Here is a 20,961-nt window from a genome sequence, read left to right as displayed (position 1 = left end):
CCTGGTTGAGAGAGCAGGCTAGATAACACTGGTCTGCGGGTGGGACACTGGGCTTCTCTTCCCGAGTCTACCACTCAGTGGCTGTGCAGCCTTCGACAGGACGTTCAGACCCTCTGGGCTGCAGTGTCTTTAGCTGTAAAACAGGGAAACTGTCCCCTTGGGTACTTCCTGATCTATGATGCTGAACCATGCTGGAGAATTGCCAGCGCCTTTTTTTTTTTGTTTTGTTTAAGATAGGTATGTGGTAAAAGACACTAGAAAGCTGTAGAAGAATACAGAGTGAAAGAATAAACCTCCCTCATACTGTGTCAGTCCATTTTATGTTGTTATACAGGACTCCCTAAGACCGAATGTAGGGTCCAGCCCTCCTAGGGACATGGGGTATCTCCTATCGCTGTGCTGAGGTGCTGGATTTGAGAAATAAGACACCGAAGGACTGGCTAGAGGCAGCTGGGCTTGGGGGGGCCAACACCACTTACAAGCAGAGACAGGTGAGGCCCCGAGTGTCCAGGTGCGTCTATACTTATTAGGTATCGGTTGGGGGGAAGGGTAGTGAGTGAGGTTATCTTAAGGATAGTGACAGGGTCAAGACAATTATGTGATCGGTAAACAAGAGGTCCATCCGCATTAGGTCACCAAGGTAAGAAGGTGGGCATTCTGCAGCAAGGTCCACCCCCACGGTGGGCAGTGTGCAACATCTCTCATCTAGGGGCAGGCAACTTCTAAGGCTTTCTATGGGAGGATCTTTTGAGTCAGCACAGCAGCAGCAGAGCTGACAGGGTTTACAGCCACTGAGGTGCGATTGTACGGGTGGGGTTTTAGGCCCTTGGACGTTAGCGAGATTGCCGGCCGGAGGCCATCTTTCCACAAGAACTGGATGCAAGACACTACAACTCCCTTACAGGAGGAGTGACTCTTGCTCCAAGCCTGCCATACAGCGGGTATCTTTATGATACTGAACGCTGTCTCCTAGGCTGACCTGCCACGTAGCACGTGCCCTTTTAGGCGGGGTCACTACTGCCTGGGTCATAGATTCTTGTCCTGGTATGGCTGTTTTTCCCTAGCTCATGCTTTGCACTGTATCTGATCTTGACAATCCCCTGACTACAAACTAAGATATGATTATATAAAAGGATTACATAAAAGGAAATAAATGAGCAGTAAATTATTCTTCAGGCACTAATTGTGTCGGGGGTCTGCTTAGCTCTCCTTCCTTGGTGCCCAGAAAGGGGAGTTACCCAACTGGGTAGTTTATTTAAGGAAGAAGTTTATTTGGGCTGGGCATGGTGACTCATGCCTGTAATCCCGGCACTTTGGAAGGCCAAGGTGGGTGGAACAGTTGAGACCAGGAGTTCAAGACCAGCCTGGGTAACATGGTGAAACCCCATTTCTTTAAAAAAGAAGGGAGAGAAAAAAGAGTTTTATTTGGCTCACAGTTCTTCAGGCTGTACACGCCTGTCACCAGCATCTTCTCCACTTCTGGTCAGGCCTCAGGAAACTTTTACTCCTGGTAGAAGGTGAAGGGGGAGCAGGTGTGTCATGTGTCTAGAGAGGGACCAAGAGAGGAGGAGGTACCAGACTCTTTTACAACCAGCTCTTGCCTCTGGCTTGAACTAATAGTGTGAGAACTCGCCCATTATGGTGAGGAGGGCACCAAGCCATTCATGAGGGATCCACCCCCATGACCCACACACCTCCCACCAGCTGGCACCTCCAATACTGGGGACCACATTTTACCATGAGGCTTGGAGGGGACAGATAGTCAAGCTCTATCACATACCCAGTCCCACTGCCTCCCAGTGTCCCTGGTCAGAGGCATTCACAACATGGTTTAGAGGTTTTTTTTAATGCATATGTACCCATAAATGTATATATGTGTTCCTGCCTTTAAAATTTTTGAATTGTGAAATACCATACATTCAAAACTATATACAAAACATACATACAGTTTAAAGAATGATAAACTGAACACTCGTGCACCCACTAGTCAGGTTAAGAAGTGGAATATTCTTAGTCACTAGACCCCTTCTGTGTTCCACAACCCTTTTATTCAAGTGGGAATATGCTATTTATGGTCTTTTTACTTTTTTATTTCTATCTGGCTCATGTGTCTTTTTTTTTTTTTTAAATAGCTGATAACATTTCCTCTATCTGGATGTATCATTATTATTATTAGTTTTTTTTAAACCAATTTCCTCTTGGTGGTTATTTAGGGTGTTTCCAATCTTTTGCTGTTACCAACAATGCTGCAATAATTTTTCTGGCTTCCAAGAACTGACATTAATCAGAATATGCTATGAGAAGCCCTCTTAGTAGAGCATGGTGGATCACTTTGGGAGTACTTTGGGAGGCCAAGGCAGGAGGATTGCCTAGGAATTAGAGACCAGCCTGGGCAACATGGTGAGACCCTGTCTCTATTAAAAAATAATATGAATTAAAAAAAAAAAAAAGTCCTATTGTCTCAGCATCTCTGACCTGTCAGTCCTTTCTAGAGCAATGGAGAACACTTACAGCATGAAAGCCCTGCATGGCTGTGGTCTCCTAACAGGATGTCCTGTGCCACTGTCCCTGCACCTGGCTGGTGCCAGCATTCCTGTCTGATGCCATGCCTTCCTGGAAGCCCCTGGGGGCCAGGTCCCTGGGAGAGTGCAGGATCCCCATTGGCTCCTTAGCTAGTGTCTGCCGTGGGTGTGCCCACATGCAGGGTGTGGAGAAGTGTGCTGATGGGAAGTCGGCTGCTGGCTTGGCTCCAAGCAGAGTTCCTTTTCTTTTGATTGTGCAACATCCCCGTGTGGGATCTGGAAGTGCCCTTCTGCTTTTCTTCGTCTTCCTACAGCGGGGAATGAGGTGGGGGGCTGGTTTGGGGGTTCAAGCCCAGGCCACTTGAGCTTTTGAGATGAGGCTTCTCGTTTTCCTTTGCTTGCTCCATCTGCCGCTTTCCCTTTTCTCTTCCCTTTTGGTCTTTCTCCTTTTCTCTTTCTTCATCCTCCCTTTAGACTACAATCCCTGGTAACTCTGGCTGATTCTTTCATCCACGTGTACAAAAGTTCTGGCTCTTCTCCCCTTTCTTCTCCAGTTCTGAATGAGATTTGGGGGCAGTAGAGCGAAGGTCAGAGGCAGTGAGTCGGAGGTTGGGGCCCTAGACCCCTTTTGCTTCTTCTCTCCCCTGTGGAGCTGATCTTCTTGGCCTCCTCATTCAGGTGTGTGGCTGTGAAATGAGGAGCCCAGATCGGCCCAGGAGGAAGTAATGCAGAATCCACAGGAGGGATAATGGGGGCCGGGGGCAGGGAGGTAGCTGGGAGGTCCGCAGGGAGAAAAGGAGGGGTTGCTGCATTCTCAAAATGACAGCGTTCATTTGCTTCACCAATCTGGGCAGAAAGGGCTGACCCAGAAGCTGATTGCATACAGTTGGTTCAAAGAGGCCAACAGGCCAAGATCTGGAAGCATTGTGTATGCACGCCTGCGTGTGTGCTTGGACCCTTCACTGGAAGATGCTAAGGTGTCTGGCAAGTGTGTGGGCTCTGGGATGGATTGCCCAGGTCCATCCCAGCTCTACCTGTTATCAGCACCCTGGTGGGACTTCACGGAAATAACTTCTAAGTCTCAGTTTCTGCATTTGTACAAGGGGGCTGTTGAGAGGATCAAATGGGATTATCCTTGTAAAAAGTTAAGCACATAGTAATTGTTGTGTAAAGGCTAGCAATGATATGAGATGGTTTTGTTGATACTCACTGTAGAAGACCACAGCAGACTATCTCACTTAATGGAAAAGAAGTTTTTTTCTTTTTTTTTTTTTTTGAGACAGAGTTTCGTTCTTGTTGCCCAGGCTGGAGTGCAATGGCACGATCTTAGCTCACTGCAGCCTCTGCCTCCCAGGTTCAAGAGATTCTCCTGCCTCAGCCTCCCAAGTAGCTGGAATTAACAGGCATGCACCACCATGCCCAGCTAATTTTGTATTTTTAGTAGAGACGGGGTTTCTCCATGTTGGTCAGGCTGGTTTCGAACTCCTGACCTCAGGTGATCCACCTGCCTTGGCCTCCCAAAGTGCTGGGATTACAGGTGTGAGCCACTACACCTGCAAAAAGAGGGTTTTATTGTAAAATTATTGAGAAAGTTATCTTTACATAAAACCATTTTATTCTTCCCCATTGTTACAGAAAGAAGATGAAAGGAACCTTAGAGTTCATCTCGTGGTTTTCAAATATCTCCGCAGGGCAATCCCCCTTTCTTTTCCATGTGAAATCTTATGTGGAAAGCCAGTGTATAAAGAAGGTGAAATGGAAGCTGCACTGGGAGGAGGAGTGGGGCTGGGGATTACAGAATGTGGGCAGCAAAGACCTGGGCGGTGGCGGGGGGTGGTCTTCCTGCTGGCTTCCTGAGCCTCATTCTTGTGGTCCAAGGAGCAGTTTGCAACCCTCATACGTAATCGAGTTATACAAATAGGTACCACCTTTTTTGGATGGTATCTGACAGTATTGCCATCAGGTGGCTGACCTCTGTAAATTATCGACATTATTGAAATTGAAAATGTATGTTCCTTAGGATTCAGCAGTCTAACTTGTGGGACCCTGACGCCTGTAGAAACGCTAGCCCGTGCACATACAAGCGTATGCACAAGGTTGTTCATTGTGTACAGAGTTAGAGACACCTGAATGTCCAGTAACAGGGGAAAGGCTGAGTCGGTTTTGAACTTGCTTGTATAACCATAAAAGGGACAAAGTAGATCTTTGGCCTGTCTTGGACAGATTTTCATGATATATTTAAGATGCAGAACAGTATAGTATGATCCTTCTTTTGAAAAAGCCTATGTATATGTATCCATAACTGTGTGTATGTATATACACACATACACCCATATACACAGAGAAACACTCAGATACACAAAGAACTCTAATATTTTTTTTAGAGGCAGAGTCTCACTCTGTCACCCAGGCTGGTGCAAGTACAGTGGCATGATTCTAGCTCACTGTAGCCTCAAACTCCTGGGCTCAAGTGATTCTCCTGCCTCAGCTTCGTGAGTAGGGGGCACTGTATGCTCATGCCACCAAGTGTGGCTAATTTTTTGTTAGAGGTGGTGGGATGGGGTGGGGTGTCTCGCTTTCTTGCGCAGGCTGATCTTGAACTCCTGGCCCCAAGCGATCCTTGTGTCTTGGCCTCCCAAAGTGCTGGGATTACAGGCACAAGCCACTGTGCCCGGCCACAGAGCACTCTAATGCTTATTACTGTAGGAATCAGCTGGGAAGGCTGCAGACCAAATTGCTAATAGTACTTAACTTTGGGAGGATAGAAGGGAAAGTGATGTTTTTTACTTTATGGGCTTTCCCCTGCCCATAAAGGCGGGTAGTCTGTGTAATTTATTTCCTAGTTAGTGTTTTCCTCCAAATTAAAAAGAAAGGAAGGGAAATAAAGTATGCTGGTCATCGTAAAGGTGAGAAAACGGCTCCCAAGGGGGTGGTGGATTTGCCCAGGGTCTCCCAGGTCTGTATGGGGAAGTGGCCGGCTGTTGAGTGTGTGCGGCAGGAGAGCTCTGGGGCTCCCATGTGATTGAGGCTAGTTAGCTGAACGGAGGCTCCTCGCTCCTGCCTTGTTTTTGCCCCCACAGGCTGGCTCCGGGGCTGTACTCCTGCTGTACTCGGCTCACCATCTGTTAAGGAAGCAGTTGGTAGGCTGTGAGCAGTGTCTCCCTCCCTCCCATGTCTAATTTAACCAGCCACCCTTCTCTCCGTAGGCCTCCACCAAGGCTGTGGGATCACTCTTTAATTACTTACAGGGGTCAGCCACCTGATGGGACGCCTTTGCTGGAGACAGACGGTACCGACAAGCAGATTAGTTGCACATTGGGAGGAGGGAGGAGATGAAGAGTGTGTGTGCAGTAGATACGAGTGGGTGGCTTCAAAACAGAAATTCATGAAGGCTCTAGGAAGGTAATTTTAAACGCTGTTCATTTAGAGGCCGTGGTTCAGGGGTGAGCCAAGCTGGAGGCAGCCCCGCCAGCACACGCTGGCCTTGCTTTCCCATCAGACTTGGGAGGGAGGAAGGGAGGAGTCTCCTCAACTCACCCTTGCAGAGCTCTGAAACAGTCTGTTCAAAGTTACACCTGCTCGTTTCTTGTGCTGGTGAATTCCTCTCTAGGAATAATCAGGCATCCATAGGCAAGATCTTCCTCGAAAGTCGATAGACCTGAGCCCAGATGTCAGCCCTGTGTCGGGGCTGCCATGTGACCTTGGACAAGCTGCAGAACTCCCTTGGTTGAGCTGAGTTTCTAACATTCCTAACTCAGGGGATCAAGAGAGGTGAGTCCTGTGGACCCCCACAGCTCTAGAACGTTCCGTGAGTAATATGCCTATACTTGGTGTTTGCAGGGAGACAGCCATGAGCTAGATAAAACCCGGAATTCAATGCACCCATGCCTTCGTGCTGGCCACCAAGCAGACCTGTGGATCTTGACCTGTCGCTTACCTGCCCCGAGATGCTGGCCTGGAATAGCGGGGAGGTGGGGCTTGTTTTGAGCCTGGGTTCCCCATGTGCAAAATGGGGCTAGCAGGATTTGCCTTGCAGGGTGATGAGGATTTGTGAAAATATCGTTGAATTCCTGGCACATGGTAGGTGCTCATTAAATGGTATTATACACTTAGTACTTGGCATTACCAGCCTTGCCTTTTGTCTTTGCTGGAAATATATTCCATTTGGGGAGGGAAATGGAATGATTTTGCTTTATAGATGCCACTTCATAGAAAGCATTGGCACGGGGACTTGCCAGCCTTTCCCAGAGCAGTGTGTGTTCCTTCATCATTCTGCTGCTGCTGATCATTCATGGAGTAATTTACTATGTGAGGTACATGATAATCCCAGTCTCCTTTAATCCTCCTGAAACCCTATGAAGCAATAAGGGGCTATTATTATCCCCACTTTATACATATAAATGAAGAAAGCGAGGTTTTGTGAAGTTGAATGATGAGCCCAAGGTCACCCAGTCAATAAATGCTAAAGCTGGAGTCCTCAGTCTTAATTATTAATGTGTGCTTTTCAGGACAGAGAGAGCTTTAGAAGACCAGGAAGAGCTCCAGTTTTGAAGCAAAGGCTGTGAAACACCAGGGTCAGACAGGAAATCGTGCCCTTGAATTCTTTTAACGGGCAGATTTTCTAAGTCAGAGACATTAACAATCAGCTCCATGTGGTGTTTATGGCCTGTCTGACCCTGCCTCGTGGTGCTTGGTAGACCCCACTGCCCATGAGTGCCAGATGATTCCATTTCTGTCTTGTTTATTGCAAGTGACCTTGAATTACCTAAAACCCAGGGAAATGTGTTCTTAATCTGCCCTTTTAACAATGCTGATTTTACCCTTCGAACTCAGATTTAAATAACCTTTCTTTCTGTGTTGTCATGAGTGTAAAGCAGTAGCATCCTAAAAAAAGCTTGAGCCCGAAACTCTGTAATTATGGGGTATCGTGGAGGGAGGGGCACTGAATAGGAAGTAATGGGGCCGTGAGAGCATTGGAAATTGCACTGGTTATATTGAGTAGCAGAGCTGGAGATTTTTGCCTGCTGCTGGGAAAATTTAAAAAGTAAAGCAACCTCTGCCTCAGCCTAGGGGTTTAGCTCTTGAGTTTACTCCCTTTAATTTGAGGCACCTGAGGCTCCCGTTTTGTGGTGTCGTTGGCTGGGCTTTCCACCGCCTCTTCCTCTCTCTGGCCAGAGAGAAACCTGGGGATGCTGAGGTGGTTTGTGGCAGCTACCATCAATGTCCGCCTTTCACGTCTGCAGTGGTTTGGAATAGAGGCCCAGAAATACTTGTGGAGTCTCTTTGCATTCCCAGCAGGGCTCCTTCTGCCACTCCGCTGTCTGACGGCAGGTTAAAAAAAAAAAAAAAAAGTACAAAGAGCTTCCAGGAACAAAAAGTGGACATGATTTTTTAAGGCCCTTAAAGACTTGAAATTTGCAGGTGAAATGCCGCGTGATTGCTTAATTCTCTACGGGGAGTATCTGGAGTCATTCCTGGAGAGGCGGACATGCGCCCGGGTTGGAGATGTGTAAAGTGCAGTTTTGTCTCACAGTCAGAGCAGGTGAGCATTTGGGCCCGTGGGAAGGAAGGAAGGGAACAGCAGGTGGCAGTAGCTGGGAAGCTTGCCTCTGAGTGAGATGAACTAGAATGCATCTTTCTGAGGCATTAAACGAGCCAGTGAAAGGGGCAGATTTACCCAGGGTCACGTGCCTGGTCAGTGCCTTAAATGGACCCAGGATGTGAGCCCCTGAGTCGTCATCAGCCCCCTCGGCCTTGACTCCAGCAGAGTTAACGTTTCCCCAGAGACCAATAGAGGGACTGATATTAGGGATTCTGGGAACAAGTACGAACAGGTCTTTCGATTTACATTTGAAAGCAGTAGAGAGCAGGAAGGAGATTTCTGGCATTTGCGCAGTTGAAAAACCAACTAGACAAAAAATCTTGATGGAGCTGTTTTCCAGTCGGCCTGGCAGCCCTCTCAGCATTGACGTCTTGAGAATGAAAGCTGCTTTGAAAGTGCCATTGGGCGGTGTCCCTTCCAAGTTCTCCAGGAAGCAAATTTTGGACCCTGGCCGCTGACTCAGTGTGGCGTCCTGTGTGGCTCCCTGCACTGGGAGGTGGTCAGTGTCCCTGGGCTCAGCCCATAATCAGGTGCTCCAGGTGATCCTGCTCCCATTTGGTGACTGGAGAGGCAGAGGGAAGGGGCTCCCAGGCAGTGCGGGTTCTAGTTGGACACAGCTGGTAAGCAGGGCGGGTGGGTGCGTGGAGGCTGCAGGTGTGTGGAGTGGGTGTGAGTCCTGCACAGTGCAGGAGGTGGTTTCTGCCCTTCCCCGTTGGGCAGGGAAGGAAGCTTGAGAAGTCGAGCTTGATTTTAGCAGGACAGGAGCTCGTGGGCTTCAGCAGCACACGGGTCCGGGGACGTATCAGCGGCTGCTCCTCTTTCCCCCCGAGGTGTCTAGCACCGATCACGCACTTCCCTGGCTTTGTCCAATGTCTTGGGGGCAGAAAAGCATAGTTTATATATGTGTGCTCGTCTTTGTACAAGGCTGTGTGTGTGACTGTGACTGCAGGTGTGCGTTTAACTCAAGAAAAACCCCTCGTATGATGTGCAGTGGACAGCCTGGGCCAGGAGGTGGAGGACATGAGGCCTGGTGTCTGCCCTGATGATGACTTAGGCCTTGTCCCACTGGGATGTGGCCTCCTGGTCTGCCCCAACGGTGGAGCTGGGCAACAGGAGGAAGGCTTGGCGATCATTTCTCATGCCCCTGCCAGCTCTGAAATCTGTGAGCAATGTCGTCCAGTGAGACCCTCTCTACCAGGTAACACATGACTGCCAGGTGGGCATTTTAATCACGTGATTTCAGAATAACAGGGCTCGCTCTCACAGAGGATTCATTGCTTTGTTGCTCATGCAGCCCCCGTGGAACCTGAGTTGATGGCGGGTCTACAGTTGGTTCTGTTTCCTTGTAGCTGTCATTGTTCAGTGCAGACATTCTTTTCAAAGTCTGGAATCATTTTTTTTTTTTTAAGTTGGATTTTATTTGCCTATTATGATTAGTAAAATCTGAGTGTTGCCCCTGGGATCCCAGAGGGAACAGTTTGGAAAATGCTTCCTTCAAGGAAGAGTTGAGACAGTATTGCCCATAAACCTCTTTTGAGGTTGGGTCTTTATGCAGGCAGATAGTAAATGCTTCTGAAACGTTTTGAGCTCCACCTCCTACTCTGTGAGCTGCCCCGTATCTGGCTTGTTGGGCCCTGGGGGGCTAGTGGTCAGGCACAGCATGGTGAATCTCTTTATGGCCAAGTTCCAGGGATAGGCCTGTTTGCCCTTTAATTACTGCATCGTGACAAGTCTTGTTTTGGGTAAGAGTCTGAGGCCCCGGGTGGTGTTTTTGTGTTTGCCTAAGGGAGATGCCTCATCTCCAGCCACCCAGATGTGACTGGAGAGAGTCCAATTACGTTTAATAAGATGGGGGATGGGAGGAGGGCAGAAGGGTGCCATACAATAGATATTTCTAGTTAATGAAACCCCAATTTCCTCTAAGATTAGAAACCCTGAAACTCATGAGTTGAATAGAGAAACCTAGATAATTTGCCCCTTTTTCCATTTTGTTCAGCCTGGTGGTTGATTTCTGCGTGATTTTAAGTCTTTGAAATATGTCTCAGCCAGATTTTCTGGTCCTCTTTCCTCTCCTCTCCTCGCCCTTCCAATGGAGGGGCGGCTCCGTGTGGTCTGGCTTGCCTAGCCGGGCCTCCTGTGTCCCAGAGCTAGACTCTGAGAATCCAAGAATTGGGTTGGGACTGTGGGGAATTTGCATGTGCCTTGGTAACCGGCAAGGGCAGCCTCGGGGATGTTAATGATTAATGATTAAGCCCGGAGCCTTCATTCTAGCCAGGCAGTGGCCCTGAGGATTTGCAGCCACCTGCCAAACAGAGGCCCTTTTGCTTCTTTTAGCTTTTCAGACCGAGTGAAGGTGGAAGTGTCTTGGAGGGATGTGGAGAGGCTGGCCGTGTGCTAGTGAATTTCATAGTAGCCACAGCCTTGCCGTGTCCTTCTCTGAGGTCATAGTGTGGGCCAGCAAGTTACAACTCTGAGGTTCAGCCTTCATCAATTGCACACAGTTTTGTTTTTATTTTATTTTTTTAATTTTTAAAAATATGGAATGCTTCACGAATTTGCGTGTCATCCTTGCGCAGGGGCCATGCTAATCTTCTCTGTATCGTTCCGATTTTAGCATATGTGTGGCTGAAGCGAGCACTGCACAGTTTTAAAAACTCACATTTGTCTTCCTTTTTGCGTAAGCAGAAAGCATCTGATCCTACCTGCTCTGGTATTTTCTAGGGGCAGTAGTAAGCGGGCTTTTTCTCCCTCCCTGTCGGGCAGGAGAATGAAGAGCTGCTCATGGAAGTCAGCAGATGAGCAGATACTCGGTCTTCATCTCTTTCATTTGCATGTTTCTGCAATATGAGACAGCAGATACTCGCGAAAAGGGCTTGCAGTTTGTGTTATCGATAACCCCTTTCGCCCTTCCAGATGGTGAAGGACCTTAAACTCCGTACAGAGAAACAGAGGCTGAAGCTGGAGGAGATTAAGTAACCAGTGCCAGGGTGGGCTTCATCCTCTTATCATGGGACCAGCTGTCCCAGTGCCTTTCACTTCTCAGTGCTGCGGTCCTTTCTGGAAAATGTCCTAGGACAAAGATAGTGCCCAAATGTGGCTGCATTAATTACTGTAAATCCCATAACGAAGAAGACATCTCCTTCCAGCCCCCTTTCAGTCCTTGAATGGCCTCAAGGAGAAAGTCTGAATGTGACCTCCCTTTCTAAAAAGCAAGGAGTGGGACTAGGAGGAAACAGGCCCCAGGATCCAGCCTTCTGCAGGCAGTGGGACCCCAAAGATACAATAACGTTGTTTTGTTTCAGTTATGTTTGTTTTTATGGAAATCTTCTGTGTGACATGGATACTGGTGTCTCCTTTATGGTAATGACATAGTTTCTTTTTTAAAAAGTGAGTAGATGTGAGAGAAAATATTAAATAATAGTACCGGTGGCATATGCCAGGCGTGATGAGCAGCCCACGTTTGAGAAGCCCTGCTAGGCTGCAGCAACACATGTGCAGCGAGGAGGGCCGGCAGTATTGGTGAGGAAGCAACAAGAGTGACCGAGAAGGAGAGAGATCTTTCTGGAAAGTCTGGTGGAGTCAGCGCATGCACAGCAAGACTGTCAGGGTGGCAGTTTCTTTCTGGGATGGGCAGGCAGGTTTGTACAGGTTTTACTGCAAAGATGAGGAGTGTGCGTGCGTGCATGCTGCTTTTTCCTTCAGTAGCAATGCCCTTAAAAATGCCTCTTGAGGCTGGGTGTGGTGGCTCACACCTGTAATTCCAGCAATTTGGGAGGCTGAGGAGGGCGGATCACGAGGTCAGGAGTTTGAGATTGGCCCGGCCAACATTGTGAAACCCCGTCTCCACTAAAAATACAAAAAATTAGCCGCATGTGGTGGCGGGCTTCTGTAATCCCAGCTATTCAGGAGGCGGAGGCAGGAGAATGGCTTGAACCTGGGAGGCAAAGGTTGCGGTGAGCTGAGGTCATGCCACTGTACTCCACTCTGAGAATCCAGCTTGGCCAATAGGGCGAGACTCAGTCTCAAAAAAAAAAAAAAAGCCTCTTGACAAACCAGCTCTACTTACCTACCACCTGGTGTGACAATTCAGTTTAGGTGATTTCAGCCACAGGGAAACAGCCCAGGAGTTTCCAAGGAAAAAGCCCAGCTGGCAAAATCTCCTTTTCAGACTGTCCCACTTTCCAAACAGTCCAGTGGCTCTCCAACTTTTGTCATTGTCAGTGTCGCTTGAGGAAGCTGGTAGAAGACAGAGGAACCGCCCTGCCACACCAAGCCAGGCCTCTGCGCTCTGTTTCTCCCAGGGTGATCCTCATAACACTAGTGCTTGCTATCGTGGCCCAGGTTGTGGGTCCCAGCCCGGCCTGCCCATTAGAATCACCTGGAGACTGTTAAAGCTATTGAGGCCTGGCCCCACCCTAGAGAAGCCCCACTGGAATCTCGGGGTGGGGCCTGGGCATTGGAATTTTTAAAATGCTCACCAGGTGATGTGGTTGTGTGGGTAGGTGGACACCCACTGGCCTTGATGGAGACTCTTAGGGAAACTAGAACGAATGTGCGGGAATGCTTTGAGGAAGAGGCAAAGAGGGGGCATGAAGCACGGACAGAAATGAGTGTGGCTGCAGTGGAAACCTCAGATCTGAGTTAGGTTTAGAGGACTTCTATGAAAAAATGGAGTCAGGAGTGGAGTAAACCAGGGTGAGTGGGAGAGCAGCACCAGCCTGTCAGTTCTAGAGCAGGGCCAGGAGGGTTAACAGCTTCAAGATATGCCAAGGACATCAGAAGGGCTCTTGAAGATTTGTCCAGAGCAAGAGGAACAAAGGTGCAGTCAGCCTGAGGCAGAAGCCAAGCAGTGCACCATTGACTCCAGAGAGCTGGAGGGGAGCAGTGCCTCTCTGTTTTCTTTTGGGCCCCTGGGCAGCCGGCGTAACCCAAGCAGGACTAAGGGGGAACTGAGGCAGAGACCACAGGCTGCTTTAAATGAGGTCCATCCCCCAGGACGTATTTTCCTGGGCACTTGGGAACCTGGTTATTACATCACAGGATGGTTTATCAGTCAACTTAAGGGGCTAAGAAGGGAGATCAAGGCATTGGACAACTGGAGAGGGCAAAAATTATTCCAGCTTTTGGGAAGTTAGGAAAATGTGAATTCCAGAAACTATAGTCCACTGAGGCTGGGCTTCATTTCTAAGAAATTTCTAGAAAGCATAAGATTAAAGCAGTTGCTTTGTGAGCACATGTTGAGCCCAGCCTGGGTCAAAGTGTTGGCCCCTTCCTATTTTCAGAACAAGGCCTGCCAGGCTAGCCAGGCCTGCTCTGGTAGGGGACAGGCAGCCGGCACTCATGATGCTGTCTTCATGGGCTCCCCATAGTGAAGTCGGGTCTGGCTCTCAGGTGGGCATTCAGTCATGTGTTAGTGAAAATCCTGTGGAGAGATGGGGACTGAATGAACTATTGTGTGTCAGAGTTTAAAATTCATCAGCCACCACCAGAGCAGAGGGGGGCCCTGAAGGCGTGTGCGAGGCCTTCTCTTTGGCAGGGTATCAAAGGGAGTTTGCTGCAAAGTACTGACTGTGGCAAGCACACAGTTCATTTGAGTGCCTGTTACCTGAGTGCTGGCCCGGGAAGACTGGGGCGGCGGTTGCAGGGCGGAGTCACCTGCCGCATCTGCACCAGTGCTGCTGTCACCTTGAGAGCAGGCCCGTGTCACATGGAGAAGGCACCTTCGGCCTTTCCTATTCTGCATCAGGGCATTACCTTGTATAAAGGCACATTTGCTGAAGACCCAGGTCTGGGGGAGCTGAGCCAAGATGGGAGACCAGCCAGCTTATAAAGAGTACAGGGGTCAGTGGGACAAAGGAGGTTCTGTGCAATGCAGTGGGTGTAAAGCTTTGCACCTGGTCAGAAGCTCCTAGAAATGAAACCCTTGAAGCCTTCCATTGAGCATTAGGATCCAAAGTGGCCCTCATGATCTCTAAGATGATGAAAACTGGTATTAGAAGTGACATTCCCAAGGCCACCCAGCTGCTAAGCGGTAGCTGTGCAAGTACTGATGGGATAGTTTAGGTCTGATGATCTGAAAAGACACGTTTCAGTTGCTGTCATGTTCCAGAAGGCTCTGTGGAGGTGTGGCAGCCAGCGAGGACAAGGACGTCTTGGGTCATAGCAATAGAGGTTTGATGCTTAGCCTGGAACAGCCAGGCCTCATCGAGATGTTCATTTTCTGTCCTGGGTACTACATTTTATTTTTAACTTATTTGGTTAAATTAGAAAATAAAGTTGATTTGGAAGAATATTTTAAAGTTCTAAAAGTAGCACTATGACAACTGAAAATTTGGGAAAAATTGGATACACATTGGGAGAGATGTTGACAAACCTGAAGTTCATTGGGGTGCAGAGGTAGGAGAAATGGCAGGAGGTGTGTGGAGGGAGGATGGCACTCACCACCTCCAGGGATCGGGGCCCTCTGCGAGGAGGGGAGCAAAAGGTGCTGCCGGGGCTGGCACCAGCCTCTTTACATGGGTTGACTCTAAATCCTTGGCTTTAACAGGAGATCAAGCTTATGTGAAGTGTCAGGATATAGGATTCATACCAAAGGGTGTGAAAGTTATGTGATAATGACAATGGCTGATGTTTTCAAACCCTTCCTACGTGTTAGGCATCGCGCTAGGTTGCGTGAGCTCCAGGATACAGAATTCAGACCAAAGGCTGTGGGAATCTATAATAGTAATTGCTGATGTTTATCAAGCCGGGAGCCCTTCACTTTGTGCTAAACTCCTTTAGTACATTGTTTCATTTAATCCTCATTGCAGCCCCAAGAGGAAGTATTTAGGCTTGTGGTTGCTTTAGAGGCAGAAGCTTGACCAAGGCTATAAATTAGGTCATCGGGAATTGTCATAATTTTCTTTTCTTTTCGCTCTTGTCGCCCAGGCTGGAGTGCGGTGGCCATGATCTCCGCTCACTGCAACCTCCACCTCCTGGTTCAAGTGATTCTCCTGCCTCAGCCTCCCAAGTAGCTGGGATTACAGGTGTGCACCACCATGCCCAGCTAATTTTTGTATTTCTAGTAGAGACAGGGGTTTCACCATGTAGGCCAGGCTGGTCTTGAACAGATCAAAGGATCTGTCCACCTCAGCTCCCAAAGTGCTGGGATTACAGGCACGAACCACTGTACCTGGCTTGTCCTAATTTTCATCACAGTGATCGCTGTTCCACCGCTGCTACTTTGCATACATTGTCATTAGTCCTCATAACTCAATGGAGATTTAGGGAACATTGTGAGGTGAAGAAACTGAGGGCCAGGTGGGCTGCTGTAGCAGAGCATGCAGACTTTGCACAAATTACTAAAAGTTGTCCCTCAAGTGGACCGGGTACCAGGCTTGGTGGAGTTTGTGTGGGCTGGCTTCATGCCTCCACGCCTGCCTCCTCCTCTTGTGCCTTAGCCCAGGGCTCAGACTGCTCAACCACAGGTGATGGCCCTGAAGGATGAGCGAGACTGAGAACTTGGCAGAGCTGTTCAGCTAGGAGGTGGCAGGGCTGGAATTCCAAGCCAGGTCTGCTGATTCTGGAATTGGTGGTTGTAAACCAGTGTGGAGGGGAAAAAGCTGTATGCCTGTCAGAACCCTCCGGTTTGGCCTGGACCATCCTAAGGCTTGTCTTTGGAAGGTGGCTGTCTGTCAGCACAAGAGGAACCCCCCAGTGGGTGGAGGGAAAGTGAGCTTGGTGACCCTGACGTCCTGCTTCCGCAATTCTGAGAGCCTGTGTTCCAGGTGAGGCCATCTGTCAAAACTTAGTGTCTTAAAATCTGACATTATTTCTGTACAGTCTTTTCCTTTTGCTAATTTAAAATCGACTCCACCCTCTCCTCCCACGCTCTAGCCCTTGGTGAAAAGGCAGAGGCCAGCCTCAAGCCACGTGCAGCCTCACAAGTGGTCATTGTAGGCTTGTGGGTGACCTAGTCCCTTGTCAGGAGCCCCTCCTCTGGGGCAGGCGCTGGTTTTTCATCTTTCTGTGCTTGCCCACACTTGAGCGTCAGCACATTCCAGAACCTACCTCAACCATAATCACAGCACAGATGTTGTTTGCCTTCCGTTGTTGGGGGCTGGGGTACGAATGGCAAGAATTCTGCAGCAGCCTTCCAGCCTTGGATTCCTGTCTGGGGCCAGGATGACCTTGGGCCAAGCGAGTGGCTCCCGGGACTCTCTGAAAAAGAAATCTCTGCCTGGCTGTTCACGTCACTTCTCATGGAGGGTAATGCTAGCAGCTGTGCTGATGGTAACAGTAACACAGTGAGTTCCAGTTACGGACAGGCAACTGCTGGCTCACCCTTACCATTTACCATGTGCCTGGGCTGAGTGCCTTATAGGCATTTGCCTGTTGAATCCTCACAATGACCCTTTGAGGTGGGTACCAGTATTCTTATATTGCAGAGGAGCAAAACTGTCTCTTATGAGACTTCTAAGTAAGAAATTTTGAGGGAGGAGGATGGTGTCATCATTTTCTTGGCTCTTTTACTTCTTGTAAGTCTAAAGCAGAGGTTCTCAACTAGAGGTAATTTTTGTCCCCCAGGGACATTTGACAATGTCTGGAGACATTTTTGGTTTTCACAGTTTGGAGAGGGAGTTTGCCCCCGGTGTCTCGTGGTTAGAGGCCAGGGATGCTGTGATGGACAGGACCTCCTGCAACAGAGAAGTATCTGTCCCCAGATGTTAATAGTGCAAGGTCAAGATTCTCTGATCTAGGCCGGGTGGCTCCTGCCTATAATCTCAGCACTTTGGGAGGCTGAAGTGGGTGGGTCACTTGAGGTCAGAAGCTCAAGATTCTCTGATCTAAAGAGAAGATGAAATAGTATTCAGCCTTTTGTCCAGTTTGATGTCATCCCCTTCTGCTCCAACCCTGGTTGTGGTCATTGGTGCGGTTCCCTTCGATTTCTGGTTGTCTTTCTACTGAGCATGTGGAGCGTTGCACTCTCCTACCTTCTTCAGTCAAGTGTGGATGTGTGACTTGTTGTGGCCAGTGAACTGTGAGCGGGAAGAAACATGACATTCAAGCGGGGAAACCTTTAGTGCTCATGTGATTGGCCACACTCCTTCCTCCTACCTTCTTGAGCACCTAGATGGTGGAGGTGCCATCAGCCTAGTCCTGGTATAGGGAGGTGCTGGTCGGAGCTCCTGGTTGACTCACGGTGAACATGTAATAGGAATGAGATGTAACCTCTGTTGTTGAAATTACTGGGATTTGGGAGTTGTTACTACAGCAGAGCCTGTGCAGTCCTGACAGATGTACTCCAAGAAGAACAACAATAAGAAGTTGGCATTGGGATTAGGCAGGTGGATATCGGGATACAGGTGGATGCTAGGTACTGTGGATAAAGCCCAAGCATGCCGTATTTCATGGATTGCTTCCTATAGTGAAGATGTTGTGCTTGGGCCTATGGGAAGTGGAGACATTGGCAGGTTGCTTCGTAGAAGAAATGGAAGGGAGTTTGAAAGATCAGTCTCTGAGGTCTGGAGAGGTTTATTGACTTACCCAAACATTGGTGAAGGCCCTTGCTGGGATCCAGCAGCTGTGCCCAGCCTGGCTCTGTGAGGCCGGGCTGCAATCAGCCAGCCATGCTTACCCACCCCAGTCAGCGGTTTCAGCTTGGTTGCAAGTCTGTGAATGTTTCCAGGGTGCAGTCTACCTTCCTAGGGCCTCTCACAGGCTATGGCACAGTCGTGTTTGTTGAGTGAGTTGGAAGTTGGGGGAGAAGGCAGTGAGCAGTGCCATGATGGGGTGCAGCTGGGGGGTTTGAGGTTCCTGGGGAAGAGATGACCTGAGAGAGCCAACAAGGGACCCTGGAGCCTGTTTGAAGGGTGGGTACAGGCTGGGATGGGGCCTGGGCAGGGAGAAGAACTGGTAATTTCTCACTTCTCTCTGGGTTTCAGATGGACAGGAAGCACTGCAGTCCTGAGGGACTCTGGAGGGTGGGGGTGTCCTCCCTGAGAGGACAGCCCTGCTGCCATCTGCCTGAGCAGATGCTGCCTTACCTGAGTAGCACGTGCCCTTGGGAGGGGTGCTCCTTTGCAGGAAGTGTGCTGAAGGCTCTTGAATTATGCTCATCTCCCTCAGCGGCTTGGGGAATGATCATTTAGTGCCAGGCACAGGCTTATCTTGGCCCAGAGCCAGAGCTGTTCCAGCAGCACACAGTCAGCTTGACTCACACTCCTAGGTGCCTCAGCGTTCCTGTCTATAAAACGGGCGCAATCTGGAAAGCTCTGCCTACCTGTCTTCCACCAAGGTAAGCATTTGGGAGGGCTCTGTCCCATAAAGCCAGGGCAGATGCCCTTATGGGTCAGAAGGGGATGGTTCAGGTTTCAGGGAACTCTTACCTGGTGGGGGATTGGGACAGAGCCTGGGGCAGATCTGATAGCACCTGTGGAATCAGTACCTGCGGCTGTGGCCACAGGCTGTGACTCTTCAGAAGGATAGCTCGTTTGAATCCTCTGGGAGCTGGCTGGTGGGAGGGATCTGTTCTCTCATCTTCTGGTTCTGGGTACTCCCAGACTGAGGGGTCGATCTGAACTCATTGTGGGCTCTAGAGAGCAGCCTGTTTGCCCCTGAGATGGCTATCCCCTGGTATCTACAGGCCTGCCTGTGCATGCTTGCTGTGACTCTGCCCTGTCCCCGTCCTCATTAACCCAGGAGGGATTGGTTCTTCATCCAAGAAGGTACCTGCCTGCAGTCTCCACCTGAGCTGGGTGACTCAGATGCAGGCAGCAGAGGTTTGTTATCATTGCTCTGAGAGGCAATACAGCAGACAGCCCTGCTCAGGAGCGAGACTGCTTGGGTTTGAATCCCAGACTTGCCACTCCCTGGCTGTGTCTTGAACAAGCTGCTGATCTCCCTGTGATTCAGTTGCCTTATCAGTAATATGGGGATAGTAGCAGTATCTCCCTCAGTAGAGTTACCGTGTATCTTAAATAAGTTAGTGTAATTACCATATGCAGAATGCTATACCAGGGCTGGCATATCATAAACATGCTTGCTGTTAGTATAATACTTTTGTGGATGTTTCTCCCGTTTTGTACCAGGTATTGGTGTTACCAAGGGGTTGCCGTCAGCCATGCCTGTGCTCCGTGTTGTGTTTTGACAGAAACAGTGGATGTGCATTCAATCTTTTTTTTTTTTTTTTTTTTTGGACGGAGTTTCACTCTTGTTACCCAGGCTGGAGTGCAATGGCGCGATCTCGGCTCACCGCAACCTCCGCCTCCTGGGTTCAAGCAATTCTCCTGCCTCAGCTTCCCGAGTAGCTGGGACTACAGGCGTGCGCCACCATGCCCAGCTATTTTTTTTATTTTTAGTAGAGACGGGGTTTCACCATGTTGACCAGTATGGTCTCGATCTTTTGAACTCGTGGGATGTGCATTCAATCTTATTTGAAGCACCGTGGTTCTAGTCTCAGCCCACCCGCTGTGGGCGAGCGTGGGGCATTGGACCTCAGGGGTGACCAGGATGGCTTGCACATAGTCGACGCTCTTGGTACTTCTCTCATTTTTTCTTTTCCTAGAAGATGCATTGCATACATATCATAAGAATGTAGAAACAATTGGTTGAGACACCCCTCCCCAATCAAACTTTTCATGTTTTATGCTCCCTCCTTGTCGGCAGACAGATATGTATCTAGTTCACCTCTTCTGCCCCCCAAACACCCCGGGAAGGCAATAGTGTAGTAATAAGCTGGGATTTGGGTTTTGGAGTCTGGGGGCTTTGGCTCAATGTGGCCTTGGCCCCTTGCTGGCTGGGCCGTCTTGCTTAAGAGAGCTTTGCTTTGAGGAACCTCACCCTCACTTTCTCACGCAGCATGGGAATAATACTATCCTAACTCATGACTCTGTTGTAATAATTATAAGATGTAGTATAGGTAAAAAGTCTAGCTTGATGTGGTTGTTTAACAAGGCATAGTTTTTATTATTGGTTGTAGATGTTCACTGTGGAGTTGTTAAGGACTGCCTGACACTTGATTGTATGGATATAGTTGGATTTGTCCAGCCTGTGTCTGCAGTTGCACATTTTGGTGATTTCCAAAAAATTTCTTCTTGATTGTCCCTGGAGAGAGTAGACTTGGGGGCTGGCAGCTGGGAGTCCCCTGGAGTCCTCCCTCTGCATTTGGTAACTTGGTGTTCTTGGGGGTTTGTCCAGCCTTTATCTGCCATCTCCACCCCCCAGCCCCTACCCCCAGGCCACATTGTTCTGTGGTCTGAGTGTTAGTTCAGCTCCCTGGGGGATGATGCTTTGGGCTCCGCAGGTGTTATGGGTCATGGAAACCCCCCAGACCTGCCCAACCCCTAGGAGGACAGAGGGGAAAGCTTTTTCATAGCCTGACAAACAGGTATTTCCTGTCAGCCTCCAGCTGTCAGAGAGATCAGTCCCTCTGGTAATTCAGAGAAGAGCCCCACCCATGCCAGCCTCCCACCCCCGAAATCCCAGGATCTGATGAAAAAGGACATCTGCACTGTCCAGTAGAACTTTCTGCAATAACTGAAAGTTCATTCTGCTTTTTTTCAGTGCGGCAGCCACCAGCCACATGTGGCTCCTCAGCACCGAGGCTGTAGCTAGTGTGAGTCGGGGTGTGCACTGTAAAAGTGCTTGGTGGATTCAGAAGACCATATGAACAAAGGAATGTAAAAGATCTCTTTAATGTTTTATATTGATTTTGTAATTTTATGTGATTATGTGTTGAAGTGATATTTGGGGTATAAATAAAATACAATCATTAAAATCTTTTTTTTTTTTTTTTTTTTTTTTTGAGACAGAGTTTTGCTTCTGTTGCCCAGGCTGGAGTGCAATGGCGCAATCTTG

General features: G+C 49.0%; 1 protein-coding gene and 1 non-coding gene across 3 annotated transcripts in view; one reads left to right on the top strand and one right to left on the bottom strand.

Annotated features, from left to right (window-relative positions):
- The window catches only part of KSR1 (kinase suppressor of ras 1), a 175,178-nt gene that overhangs the window by 30,433 nt on the left and 123,784 nt on the right, over positions 1-20,961 (top strand). The gene's annotated exons all lie outside the window — the stretch shown is intronic.
- Positions 10,656-10,762, bottom strand: LOC120366963 (U6 spliceosomal RNA). Its single transcript, XR_005581474.1, has one exon. It is a non-coding gene; the product is annotated as a U6 spliceosomal RNA (small nuclear RNA).

The sequence above is a fragment of the Saimiri boliviensis genome, chromosome 17, assembly GCF_048565385.1.
Source record: "Saimiri boliviensis isolate mSaiBol1 chromosome 17, mSaiBol1.pri, whole genome shotgun sequence".
Classification (NCBI taxonomy): Eukaryota; Metazoa; Chordata; class Mammalia; order Primates; family Cebidae; genus Saimiri; species Saimiri boliviensis.
This window is presented reverse-complemented; position numbering and strand designations above follow the sequence as displayed.